Here is a 14,003-nt window from a genome sequence, read left to right on the forward strand (position 1 = left end):
AGTTCTAGTCTTTTCTGAAGTGGCTGAGAGCAGAGTGGCACAGCGGAAGTGTGCTGGGCCCATAACCCAGAGGTCGATGGATCGAAACCATCATCTGCTAAACAGATTATTTTCAAAAATGAAACGCAAACAGAAATTAGAAAGCTAAATTTAATTTGCGTGTCTCAGTGCTATCCAGTACACATTGTTTTAACTGCTTGTATCAGTTCGTACTATTTGCCAAAGGTAGACAGTGCCCCAGTGGCCTAATGGATAAGGCACTGGCCAGGGATTGTGGCCAGGGATTGTGGGTTCAAGTCCCATCTGGGGTGGATGGAAGCAGAGTGGCGCAGCGGAAGCGTGCTGGGCCCGTGACCCAGAGGTCGATGGATCGAAACTATCCTCTGCTAAACAGTTTATTTTAAGTGCGAACAACATTTTTTAAAAATGTGTCGTTTCATGGGCATAATGTCTCAGTGCCATTATAATTTTTTTTTTACCTCTTCCAACAGTTCGTATAGGTCATACTGTTTACACAGTATCCCAGTGGCCTAAGATACTGGACTCCTAAGCCATTGATTGTGAGTTCTAGTCTTTTCTGAAGTGGCTGAGAGCAGAGTGGAGCAGCGGAAGCGTGCTGGGCCCATAACCCAGAGGTCGATGGATCGAAACCATCCTCTGCTAAATAGTTTATTTTAAGTGCGAACAACATTTTTAAAAAATGTGTCGTTTCATGGGCATAATGTCTCAGTGCCATTATAATTTGTTTTTTAACTCTTCCAACAGTTCGTATAGGTCATACTGTTTACACAGTATCCCAGTGGCCTAAGATACTGGACTCCTAAGCCATGGATTGTGAGTTCTAGTCTTTTCTGAAGTGGCTGAGAGCAGAGTGGCGCAGCGGAAGCGTGCTGGGCCCATAACCCAGAGGTCGATGGATCGAAACCATCCTCTGCTAAACAGTTTATTTTAAGTGCGAACAACATTTTTAAAAAATGTTTAGTTTCATTTTGCAAAATGTCTCAGTGCCATTATAATTTTTTTTTACCTCTTCCAACAGTTCGTATAGGTCATACTGTTTACACAGTATCCCAGTGGCCTAAGATACTGGACTCCTAAGCCATGGATTGTGAGTTCTAGTCTTTTCTGAAGTGGCTGAGAGCAGAGTGGCGCAGCGGAAGCGTGCTGGGCCCATAACCCAGAGGTCGATGGATCGAAACCATCCTCTGCTAAACAGTTTATTTTAAGTGCGAACAACATTTTTAAAAAATGTGTCGTTTCATGGGCATAATGTCTCAGTGCCATTATAATTTTTTTTTTACCTCTTCCAACAGTTCGTATAGGTCATACTGTTTACACAGTATCCCAGTGGCCTAAGATACTGGACTCCTAAGCCATGGATTGTGAGTTCTAGTCTTTTCTAAAGTGGCTTAGAGCAGAGTGGCGCAGCGGAAGCGTGCTGGGCCCATAACCCAGAGGTCGATGGATCGAAACCATCCTCTGCTAAACAGTTTATTTTAAGTGCGAACAACATTTTTAAAAAATGTGTCGTTTCATGTGCATAATGTCTCAGTGCCATTATATATATTTTTTTACCTCTTCCAACAGTTCGTATAGGTCATACTGTTTACACAGTATCCCAGTGGCCTAAGATACTGGACTCCTAAGCCATGGATTGTGAGTTCTAGTCTTTTATGAAGTGGCTGAGAGCAGAGTGGTGCTGCGGAAGCGTGCTGGGCCCATAACCCAGAGGTCGATGGATCGAAACCATCCTCTGCTAAACAATTTATTTTTAGTGCGAACAACATTTTTAAAAAATGTGTCGTTTCATGGGCATGTCTCAGTGCCATTATATATATATTTTTTACCTCTTCCAACAGTTCGTATAGGTCATACTGTTTACACAGTATCCCAGTGGCCTAAGATACTGGACTCCTAAGCCAAAGATTTTGAGTTCTAGTCTTTTCTGAAGTGGCTGAGAGCAGAGTGGCGCAGCGGAGCGTGCTGGGCCCATAACCCAGAGGTCGATGGATCGAAACCATCCTCTGCTAAACAGTTTATTTTTAGTGCGAACAACATTTTTAAAAAATGTGTCGTTTCATGGGCATGTCTCAGTGCCATTATATATATTTTTTTACCTGTTCCAACAGTTCGTATAGGTCATACTGTTTACACAGTATCCCAGTGGCCTAAGACACTGGACTCCTAAGCAATGGATTGTGAGTTCTAGTCTTTTCTGAAGGGGATGAGAGCAGAGTGGCGCAGCGGAAGCGTGCTGGGCCCATAACCCAGAGGTCGATGGATCGAAACCATCCTCTGCTAAACAGTTTATCTTAAGTGCGAACAACATTTTTAAAAAATGTGTCGTTTCATGGGCATGTCTCAGTGCCATTATATATATTTTTTTACCTCTTCCAATAGTTCGTATAGGTCATACTGTTTACACAGTATCCCAGTGGCCTAAGATACTGGACTCCTAAGCCAAAGATTTTGAGTTCTAGTCTTTTCTGAAGTGGCTGAGAGCAGAGTGGCGCAGTGGAAGGGTGCTGGGCCCATAACCCAGAGGTCGATGGATCGAAACCATCCTCTGCTAAACAGTTTATTTTAAGTGCGAACAACATTTTTTAAAAAATGTGTCGTTTCATGGGCATGTCTCAGTGCCATTATATATATTTTTTTACCTCTTCCAACAGTTCGTATAGGTCATACTGTTTACACAGTATCCCAGTGGCCTAAGACACTGGACTCCTAAGCAATGGATTGTGAGTTCTAGTCTTTTCTGAAGGGGATGAGAGCAGAGTGGCGCAGCGGAAGCGTGCTGGGCCCATAACCCAGAGGTCGATGGATCGAAACCATCCTCTGCTAAACAGTTTATTTTAAGTGCGAACAACATTTTTAAAAAATGTGTCGTTTCATGGGCATGTCTCAGTGCCATTATATATATTTTTTTACCTCTTCCAACAGTTCGTATAGGTCATACTGTTTCCACAGTATCCCAGTGGCCTAAGATACTGGACTCCTAAGCCAAAGATTTTGAGTTCTAGTCTTTTCTGAAGTGGCTGAGAGCAGAGTGGCGCAGCGGAAGCGTTCTGGGCCCATAACCCAGAGGTCGATGGATCGAAACCATCCTCTGCTAAACAGTTTATTTTAAGTGCGAACAACATTTTTAAAAAATGTGTCGTTTCATGGGCATGTCTCAGTGCCATTATATATATTTTTTTACCTCTTCCAACAGTTCGTATAGGTCATACTGTTTACACAGTATCCCAGTGGCCTAAGATACTGGACTCCTAAGCCATGGATTGTGAGTTCTAGTATTTTCTCAAGTGGCTTAGAGCAGAGTGGCGCAGCGGAAGCGTGCTGGTCCCATAACCCAGAGGTCGATGTATCGAAACCATCCTCTGCTAAACAGTTTATTTTAAGTGCGAACAACATTTTTTAAAAATGTGTCGTTTCATGGGCATAATGTCTCAGTGCCATTATATATATTTTTTTACCTCTTCCAACAGTTCGTATAGGTCATACTGTTTACACAGTATCCCAGTGGCCTAAGATACTGGACTCCTAAGCCATGGATTGTGAGTTCTAGTCTTTTCTGAAGTGGCTGAGAGCAGAGTGGCGCTGCGGAAGAGTGCTGGGCCCATAACCCAGAGGTCGATGGATCGAAACCATCCTCTGCTAAACAGTTCATTTTAAGTGCGAACAACATTTTTTTTAAATTTGTCGTTTCATGGGCATGTCTCAGTGCCATTCTAATTTTTTTTTTACCTCTTCCAACAGTTCGTATAGGTCATACTGTTTACACAGTATCCCAGTGGCCTAAGATACTGGACTCCTAAGCCAAAGATTTTGAGTTCTAGTCTTTTCTGAAGTGGCTGAGAGCAGAGTGGCGCAGCGGAGCGTGCTGGGCCCATAACCCAGAGGTCGATGGATCTAAACCATCCTCTGCTAAACAGTTTACTTTTAGTGCGAACAACATTTTTAAAAAATGTGTCGTTTCATGGGCATGTCTCAGTGCCATTATATATATTTTTTTACCTGTTCCAACAGTTCGTATAGGTCATACTGTTTACACAGTATCCCAGTGGCCTAAGACACTGGACTCCTAAGCAATGGATTGTGAGTTCTAGTCTTTTCTGAAGGGGATGAGAGCAGAGTGGCGCAGCGGAAGCGTGCTGGGCCCATAACCCAGAGGTCGATGGATCGAAACCATCCTCTGCTAAACAGTTTATCTTAAGTGCGAACAACATTTTTAAAAAATGTGTCGTTTCATGGGCATGTCTCAGTGCCATTATATATATTTTTTCACCTCTTCCAATAGTTCGTATAGGTCATACTGTTTACACAGTATCCCAGTGGCCTAAGATACTGGACTCCTAAGCCAAAGATTTTGAGTTCTAGTCTTTTCTGAAGTGGCTGAGAGCAGAGTGGCGCAGTGGAAGCGTGCTGGGCCCATAACCCAGAGGTCGATGGATCGAAACCATCCTCTGCTAAACAGTTTATTTTAAGTGCGAACAACATTTTTAAAAAAATGTGTCGTTTCATGGGCATGTCTCAGTGCCATTATATATATTTTTTTACCTCTTCCAACAGTTCGTATAGGTCATACTGTTTACACAGTATCCCAGTGGCCTAAGACACTGGACTCCTAAGCAATGGATTGTGAGTTCTAGTCTTTTCTTAAGGGGATGAGAGCAGAGTGGCGCAGCGGAAGCGTGCTGGGCCCATAACCCAGAGGTCGATGGATCGAAACCATCCTCTGCTAAACAGTTTATTTTAAGTGCGAACAACATTTTTAAAAAATGTGTCGTTTCATGGGCATGTCTCAGTGCCATTATATATATTTTTTTACCTCTTCCAACAGTTCGTATAGGTCATACTGTTTCCACAGTATCCCAGTGGCCTAAGATACTGGACTCCTAAGCCAAAGATTTTGAGTTCTAGTCTTTTCTGAAGTGGCTGAGAGCAGAGTGGCGCAGCGGAAGCGTTCTGGGCCCATAACCCAGAGGTCGATGGATCGAAACCATCCTCTGCTAAACAGTTTATTTTAAGTGCGAACAACATTTTTAAAAAATGTGTCGTTTCATGGGCATGTCTCAGTGCCATTATATATATTTTTTTACCTCTTCCAACAGTTCGTATAGGTCATACTGTTTACACAGTATCCCAGTGGCCTAAGATACTGGACTCCTAAGCCATGGATTGTGAGTTCTAGTATTTTCTCAAGTGGCTTAGAGCAGAGTGGCGCAGCGGAAGCGTGCTGGGCCCATAACCCAGAGGTCGATGGATCGAAACCATCCTCTGCTAAACAGTTCATTTTAAGTGCGAACAACATTTTTTTTAAATTTGTCGTTTCATGGGCATGTCTCAGTGCCATTATAATTTTTTTTTTACCTCTTCCAACAGTTCGTATAGGTCATACTGTTTACACAGTATCCCAGTGGCCTAAGATACTGGACTCCTCAGCCATGGATTGTGAGTTCTAGTCTTTTCTGAAGTGGCTGAGAGCAGAGTGGTGCTGCGGAAGCGTGCTGGGCCCATAACCCAGAGTTCGATGGATCGAAACCATCCTCTGCTAAACAGTTTATTTTTAGTGCGAACAACATTTTTAAAAAATGTGTCGTTTCATGGGCATGTCTCAGTGCCATTATATATATTTTTTTACCTCTTCCAACAGTTCGTATAGGTCATACTGTTTACACAGTATCCCAGTGGCCTAAGATACTGGACTCCTAAGCCAAAGATTTTGAGTTCTAGTCTTTTCTGAAGTGGCTGAGAGCAGAGTGGCGCAGCGGAGCGTGCTGGGCCCATAACCCAGAGGTCGATGGATCGAAACCATCCTCTGCTAAACAGTTTATTTTTAGTGCGAACAACATTTTAAAAAAATGTGTTGTTTCATGGGCATGTCTCAGTGCCATTATATATATTTTTTTACCTCTTCCAACAGTTCGTATAGGTCATACTGTTTACACAGTATCCCAGTGGCCTAAGACACTGGACTCCTAAGCCATGGATTGTGAGTTCTAGTCTTTTCTGAAGGGGATGAGAGCAGAGTGGCGCAGCGGAAGCGTGCTGGGCCCATAACCCAGAGGTCGATGGATCAAAACCATCCTCTGCTAAACAGTTTATTTTAAGTGCGAACAACATTTTTTAAAAATGTGTCGTTTCATGGGCATGTCTCAGTGCCATTATATATATTTTTTTACCTCTTCCAACAGTTCGTATAGGTCATACTGTTTACACAGTATCCCAGTGGCCTAAGATACTGGACTCCTAAGCCAAAGATTTTGAGTTCTAGTCTTTTCTGAAGTGGCTGAGAGCAGAGTGGCGCAGTGGAAGAGTGCTGGGCAAATAACCCAGAGGTCGATGGATCGAAACCATCCTCTGCTAAACAGTTTATTTTAAGTGCGAACAACATTTTTAAAAAATGTGTCGTTTCATGGGCATGTCTCAGTGCCATTATATATATTTTTTTACCTCTTCCAACAGTTCGTATAGGTCATACTGTTTACACAGTATCCCAGTGGCCTAAGATACTGGACTCCTAAGCCATGGATTGTGAGTTCTAGTCTTTTCTGAAGTGGCTGAGAGCAGAGTGGCGCAGCGGAAGCGTGCTGGGCACATAACCCAGAGGTCGATGGATCGAAACCATCCTCTGCTAAACAGTTTATTTTAAGTGCGAACAACATTTTTTTTAAATGTGTCGTTTCATGGTCATAATGTCTCAGTGCCATTATAATTTGTTTTTTACCTCTTCCAACAGTTCGTATAGGTCATAATGTTTACACAGTATCCCAGTGGCCTAAGATACTGGACTCCTAAGCCATGGATTGTGAGTTCTAGTCTTTTCTGAAGTGGCTTAGAGCAGAGTGGCGCAGCGGAAGCGTGCTGGGCCCATAACCCAAAGGTCGATGGATCGAAACCATCCTCTGCTGAACAGTTTATTTTAAGTGCGAACAACATTTTTAAAAAATGTGTCGTTTCATGGGCATAATGTCTCAGTGCCATTATAATTTTTTTTTACCTCTTCCAACAGTTCGTATAGGTCATACTGTTTACACAGTATCCCATTGGCCTAAGATACTGGACTACTAAGCCATGGATTGTGAGTTCTAGTCTTTTCTGAAGGGGATGAGAGCAGAGAGGCGCAGCGGAAGCGTGCTGGGCCCATAACCCAGAGGTCGATGGATCGAAACCATCCTCTGCTAAATAGTTTATTTTAAGTGCGAACAACATTTTTAAAAAATGTGTCGTTTCATGGGCATAATGTCTCAGTGCCATTATAATTAGTTTTTTTACCTCTTCCAACAGTTCGTATAGGTCATACTGTTTACACAGTATCCCAGTGGCCTAAGATACTGGACTCCTCAGCCATGGATTGTGAGTTCTAGTCTTTTCTGAAGTGGCTGAGAGCAGAGTGGTGCTGCGGAAGCGTGCTGGGCCCATAACCCAGAGTTCGATGGATCGAAACCATCCTCTGCTAAACAGTTTATTTTTAGTGCGAACAACATTTTTAAAAAATGTGTCGTTTCATGGGCATGTCTCAGTGCCATTATATATATTTTTTTACCTCTTCCAACAGTTCGTATAGGTCATACTGTTTACACAGTATCCCAGTGGCCTAAGATACTGGACTCCTAAGCCAAAGATTTTGAGTTCTAGTCTTTTCTGAAGTGGCTGAGAGCAGAGTGGCGCAGCGGAGCGTGCTGGGCCCATAACCCAGAGGTCGATGGATCGAAACCATCCTCTGCTAAACAGTTTATTTTTAGTGCGAACAACATTTTAAAAAAATGTGTTGTTTCATGGGCATGTCTCAGTGCCATTATATATATTTTTTTACCTCTTCCAACAGTTCGTATAGGTCATACTGTTTACACAGTATCCCAGTGGCCTAAGACACTGGACTCCTAAGCCATGGATTGTGAGTTCTAGTCTTTTCTGAAGGGGATGAGAGCAGAGTGGCGCAGCGGAAGCGTGCTGGGCCCATAACCCAGAGGTCGATGGATCAAAACCATCCTCTGCTAAACAGTTTATTTTAAGTGCGAACAACATTTTTTAAAAATGTGTCGTTTCATGGGCATGTCTCAGTGCCATTATATATATTTTTTTACCTCTTCCAACAGTTCGTATAGGTCATACTGTTTACACAGTATCCCAGTGGCCTAAGATACTGGACTCCTAAGCCAAAGATTTTGAGTTCTAGTCTTTTCTGAAGTGGCTGAGAGCAGAGTGGCGCAGTGGAAGAGTGCTGGGCAAATAACCCAGAGGTCGATGGATCGAAACCATCCTCTGCTAAACAGTTTATTTTAAGTGCGAACAACATTTTTAAAAAATGTGTCGTTTCATGGGCATGTCTCAGTGCCATTATATATATTTTTTTACCTCTTCCAACAGTTCGTATAGGTCATACTGTTTACACAGTATCCCAGTGGCCTAAGATACTGGACTCCTAAGCCATGGATTGTGAGTTCTAGTCTTTTCTGAAGTGGCTGAGAGCAGAGTGGCGCAGCGGAAGCGTGCTGGGCCCATAACCCAGAGGTCGATGGATCGAAACCATCCTCTGCTAAACAGTTTATTTTAAGTGCGAACAACATTTTTTTTAAATGTGTCGTTTCATGGTCATAATGTCTCAGTGCCATTATAATTTGTTTTTTACCTCTTCCAACAGTTCGTATAGGTCATAATGTTTACACAGTATCCCAGTGGCCTAAGATACTGGACTCCTAAGCCATGGATTGTGAGTTCTAGTCTTTTCTGAAGTGGCTTAGAGCAGAGTGGCGCAGCGGAAGCGTGCTGGGCCCATAACCCAAAGGTCGATGGATCGAAACCATCCTCTGCTGAACAGTTTATTTTAAGTGCGAACAACATTTTTAAAAAATGTGTCGTTTCATGGGCATAATGTCTCAGTGCCATTATAATTTTTTTTTACCTCTTCCAACAGTTCGTATAGGTCATACTGTTTACACAGTATCCCATTGGCCTAAGATACTGGACTCCTAAGCCATGGATTGTGAGTTCTAGTCTTTTCTGAAGGGGATGAGAGCAGAGAGGCGCAGCGGAAGCGTGCTGGGCCCATAACCCAGAGGTCGATGGATCGAAACCATCCTCTGCTAAATAGTTTATTTTAAGTGCGAACAACATTTTTAAAAAATGTGTCGTTTCATGGGCATAATGTCTCAGTGCCATTATAATTAGTTTTTTACCTCTTCCAACAGTTCGTATAGGTCATACTGTTTACACAGTATCCCAGTGGCCTAAGATACTGGACTCCTAAGCCATGGATTGTGAGTTCTAGTCTTTTCTGAAGTGGCTGAGAGCAGAGTGGCGCAGCGGAAGTGTGCTGGGCCCATAACCCAGAGGTCGATTTATCGAAACCATCCTCTGCTAAACAGTTTATTTTAAGTGCGAACAACATTTTAAAAAAATGTGTCGTTTCATGGGCATAATGTCTCAGTGCCATTATAATTTTTTTTTTACCTCTTCCAACAGTTCGTATAGGTCATACTGTTTACACAGTATCCCAGTGGCCTAAGATACTGGACTCCTAAGCCATGGATTGTGAGTTCTAGTCTTTTCTGAAGTGGCTGAGAGCAGAGTGGCGCAGCGGAAGCGTGCTGGGCTCATAACCCAGAGGTCGATGGATCGAAACCATCCTCTGCTAAACAGTTTATTTTAAGTGCGAACAACATTTTTAAAAAATGTGTCTTTTCATGGGCATAATGTCTCAGTGCCATTATAATTTGTTTTTTACCTCTTCCAACAGTTCGTATAGGTCATAATGTTTACACAGTATCCCAGTGGTCTAAGATACTGGACTCCTAAGCCATGGATTGTGAGTTCTAGTCTTTTCTGAAGTGGCTTAGAGCAGAGTGGCGCAGCGGAAGCGTGCTGGACCCATAACCCAGAGGTCGATGGATCGAAACCATCCTCTGCTAAACAGTTTATTTTAAGTGCGAACAACATTTTTAAAAAATGTGTCGTTTCATGGGCATAATGTCTCAGTGCCATTATAATTTTTTTTTACCTCTTCCAACAGTTCGTATAGGTCATACTGTTTACACAGTATCCCAGTGGCCTAAGCTACTGGACTCCTAAGCCATGGATTGTGAGTTCTAGTCTTTTCTGAAGTGGCTGAGAGCAGAGTGGCGCAGCGGAAGCGTGCTGGGCCCATAACCCAGAGGTTGATGGATCGAAACCATCCTCTGCTAAACAGTTCATTTTAAGTGCGAACAACATTTTTTAAAAATGTGTCGTTTCATGGGCATGTCTCAGTGCCATTATATTTTTTTTTTTACCTCTTCCAACAGTTCGTATAGGTCATACTGTTTACACAGTTTCCCAGTGGCCTAAGATACTGGACTCCTAAGCCATGGATTGTGAGTTCTAGACTTTTCTGAAGTGGCTGAGAGCAGAGTGGCGCAGCGGAAGCGTGCAGGGCCCATAACCCAGAGGTCGATGGATCGAAACCATCCTCTGCTAAACAGATTATTTTCAAAAATGAAACGCAAACAGAAATTAGAAAGCTAAATTTCATTTGCATGTCTCAGTGCTATCCAGTACGCATTGTTTAGGGTAGACAGTGCCCCAGTGGCCTAATGGATAAGGCACTGGCCTCCTAAGCCAGGGATTGTGGGTTCAAGTCCCATCTGGGGTGGATGGAAGCAGAGTGGCGCAGCGGAAGCGTGCTGGGCCCATAACCCAGAGGTCGATGGATCGAAACCATCCTCTGCTAAACAGTTTATTTTAAGTGCGAACAACATTTTTAAAAAATATGTCGTTTCATGGGCATAATGTCTCAGTGCCATTATAATTTTTTATTACCTCTTCCAACAGTTCGTAAAGGTCATACTGTTTACACAGTATCCCAGTGGCCTAAGATACTGGACTCCTAAGCCATGGATTGTGAGTTCTAGTCTTTTCTGAATTGGCTGAGAGCAGAGTGGCGCAGCGGAAGCGTGCTGGGCCCATAACCCAGAGGTCGATGGATCGAAACCATTCTCTGCTAAACAGTTAATTTTAAGTGCGAACAACATTTTTAAAAAATGTGTCGTTTCATGGGCATGTCTCAGTGCCATTATAATTTTTTTTTTTACCTCTTCCAACAGTTCGTATAGGTCATACTGTTTACACAGTATCCCAGTGGCCTAAGACACTGGACTCCTAAGCAATGGATTGTGAGTTCTAGTATTTTCTGAAGGGGATGAGAGCAGAGTGAAGCAGCGGAAGCGTGCTGGGCCCATAACCCAGAAGTCGATGGATCGAAACATCCTCTGCTAAACAGTTTATTTTAAGTGCGAACAACATTTTTTTAAAATGTGTCGTTTCATGGGCATGTCTTAGTGCCATTATATATATTTTTTTACCTCTTCCAACAGTTCGTATAGGTCATACTGTTTACACAGTATCCCAGTGGCCTAAGATACTGGACTCCTAAGCCAAAGATTTTGAGTTCTAGTCTTTTCTGAAGTGGCTGAGAGCAGAGTGGCGCAGCGGAAGCGTGCTGGGCCCATAACCCAGAGGTCGATGGATCGAAACCATCCTCTGCTAAACAGTTTATTTTAAGTGCGAACAACATTTTTAAAAAATGTGTCGTTTCATTGGCATAATGTCTCAGTGCCATTATACATTTTTTTTTACCTCTTCCAACAGTTAGTATAGGTCATACTGTTTACACAGTATCCCAGTGGCCTAAGATACTGGACTCCTAAGCCATGGATTGTGAGTTCTAGTCTTTTCTGAAGTGGCTGAGAGCAGAGTGGCACAGCGGAAGCGTGCTGGGCACATAACCCAGAAGTCGATGGATCGAAACCATCCTCTGCTAAACAGATTATTTTCAAAAATGAAACGCAAACAGAAATTAGAAAGCTAAATTTCATTTGCGTGTCTCAGTGCTATCCAGTACACATTGTTTTTACTGCTTGTATCAGTTCGTACTATTTGCAAAAGGTAGCCAGTGCCCCAGTGGCCTAATGGATAAGGCACTGGCCTCCTAAGCCAGGGATTGTGGGTTCAAGTCCCGTCTGGGGTGGATGGAAGCAGAGTGGCGCAGCGGAAGCGTGCTATAACCCAGAAGTCGATGGATCGAAACATCCTCTGCTAAAGTTTATTTTAAGTGCGAACAACATTTTTTAAAAATATGTCGTTTCATGGGCATAATGTCTCAGTGCCATTATAATTTTTTATTACCTCTTCCAACAGTTCGTAAAGGTCATACTGTTTACACAGTATCCCAGTGGCCTAAGATACTGGACTCCTAAGCCATGGATTGTGAGTTCTAGTCTTTTCTGAATTGGCTGAGAGCAGAGTGGCGCAGCGGAAGCGTGCTGGGCCCATAACCCAGAGGTCGATGGATCGAAACCATTCTCTGCTAAACAGTTAATTTTAAGTGCGAACAACATTTTTAAAAAATGTGTCGTTTCATGGGCATGTCTCAGTGCCATTATAATTTTTTTTTTTACCTCTTCCAACAGTTCGTATAGGTCATACTGTTTACACAGTATCCCAGTGGCCTAAGACACTGGACTCCTAAGCAATGGATTGTGAGTTCTAGTATTTTCTGAAGGGGATGAGAGCAGAGTGAAGCAGCGGAAGCGTGCTGGGCCCATAACCCAGAAGTCGATGGATCGAAACATCCTCTGCTAAACAGTTTATTTTAAGTGCGAACAACATTTTTTTAAAATGTGTCGTTTCATGGGCATGTCTTAGTGCCATTATATATATTTTTTTACCTCTTCCAACAGTTCGTATAGGTCATACTGTTTACACAGTATCCCAGTGGCCTAAGATACTGGACTCCTAAGCCAAAGATTTTGAGTTCTAGTCTTTTCTGAAGTGGCTGAGAGCAGAGTGGCGCAGCGGAAGCGTGCTGGGCCCATAACCCAGAGGTCGATGGATCGAAACCATCCTCTGCTAAACAGTTTATTTTAAGTGCGAACAACATTTTTAAAAAATGTGTCGTTTCATTGGCATAATGTCTCAGTGCCATTATACATTTTTTTTTACCTCTTCCAACAGTTAGTATAGGTCATACTGTTTACACAGTATCCCAGTGGCCTAAGATACTGGACTCCTAAGCCATGGATTGTGAGTTCTAGTCTTTTCTGAAGTGGCTGAGAGCAGAGTGGCACAGCGGAAGCGTGCTGGGCCCATAACCCAGAAGTCGATGGATCGAAACCATCCTCTGCTAAACAGATTATTTTCAAAAATGAAACGCAAACAGAAATTAGAAAGCTAAATTTCATTTGCGTGTCTCAGTGCTATCCAGTACACATTGTTTTTACTGCTTGTATCAGTTCGTACTATTTGCAAAAGGTAGCCAGTGCCCCAGTGGCCTAATGGATAAGGCACTGGCCTCCTAAGCCAGGGATTGTGGGTTCAAGTCCCGTCTGGGGTGGATGGAAGCAGAGTGGCGCAGCGGAAGCGTGCTATAACCCAGAAGTCGATGGATCGAAACATCCTCTGCTAAAGTTTATTTTAAGTGCGAACAACATTTTTTAAAAATGTGTCGTTTCATGGGCATGTCTCAGTGCCATTATATATATTTTTTTACCTCTTCCAACAGTTCGTATAGGTCATACTGTTTACACAGTATCCCAGTGGCCTAAGACACTGGACTCCTAAGCAATGGATTGTGAGTTCTAGTCTTTTCTGAAGTGGCTGAGAGCAGAGTGGAGCAGCGGAAGCGTGCTTGGCCCATAACCCAGAGGTTGATGGATCGAAACCATCCTCTGCTAAACAGTTCATTTTAAGTGCGAACAACATTTTTAAAAAATGTGTCGTTTCATGGGCATGTCTCAGTGCTATTATAATTTTTTTTTTACCTCTTCCAACAGTTCGTATAGGTCATACTGTTTACACAGTATCCCAGTGGCCTAAGATACTGGACTCCTAAGCCATGGATTGTGAGTTCTAGTCTTTTCTGATGTGGCTGAGAGCAGAGTGGCGCAGCGGAAGCGTGCTGGGCCCATAACCCAGAGGTCGATGGATCGAAACCATCCTCTGCTAAACAGTTTATTTTAAGTGCG

At 43.0% G+C, this 14,003-nt stretch overlaps 5 non-coding genes across 5 annotated transcripts; all 5 read left to right on the forward strand.

The window, feature by feature from the left end:
- Nucleotides 1-4,400: 4,400 nt before the first annotated feature.
- trnam-cau (transfer RNA methionine (anticodon CAU)) lies at nt 4,401-4,472 on the forward strand. The gene has a single exon. It is a non-coding gene; the product is annotated as a tRNA-Met (tRNA).
- Nucleotides 4,473-9,568: 5,096 nt separating this feature from the next.
- Nucleotides 9,569-9,640, forward strand: trnam-cau (transfer RNA methionine (anticodon CAU)). The gene has a single exon. It is a non-coding gene; the product is annotated as a tRNA-Met (tRNA).
- Nucleotides 9,641-10,560: 920 nt separating this feature from the next.
- On the forward strand, nt 10,561-10,633 carry trnar-ccu (transfer RNA arginine (anticodon CCU)). Its single transcript has one exon. It is a non-coding gene; the product is annotated as a tRNA-Arg (tRNA).
- Nucleotides 10,634-11,934: 1,301 nt separating this feature from the next.
- On the forward strand, nt 11,935-12,007 carry trnar-ccu (transfer RNA arginine (anticodon CCU)). Its single transcript has one exon. It is a non-coding gene; the product is annotated as a tRNA-Arg (tRNA).
- Nucleotides 12,008-13,299: 1,292 nt separating this feature from the next.
- Nucleotides 13,300-13,372, forward strand: trnar-ccu (transfer RNA arginine (anticodon CCU)). Its single transcript has one exon. It is a non-coding gene; the product is annotated as a tRNA-Arg (tRNA).
- Nucleotides 13,373-14,003: the final 631 nt, after the last annotated feature.

This window comes from Oncorhynchus clarkii, chromosome 7 (assembly GCF_045791955.1).
Source record: "Oncorhynchus clarkii lewisi isolate Uvic-CL-2024 chromosome 7, UVic_Ocla_1.0, whole genome shotgun sequence".
Lineage (NCBI taxonomy): Eukaryota > Metazoa > Chordata > Actinopteri > Salmoniformes > Salmonidae > Oncorhynchus > Oncorhynchus clarkii.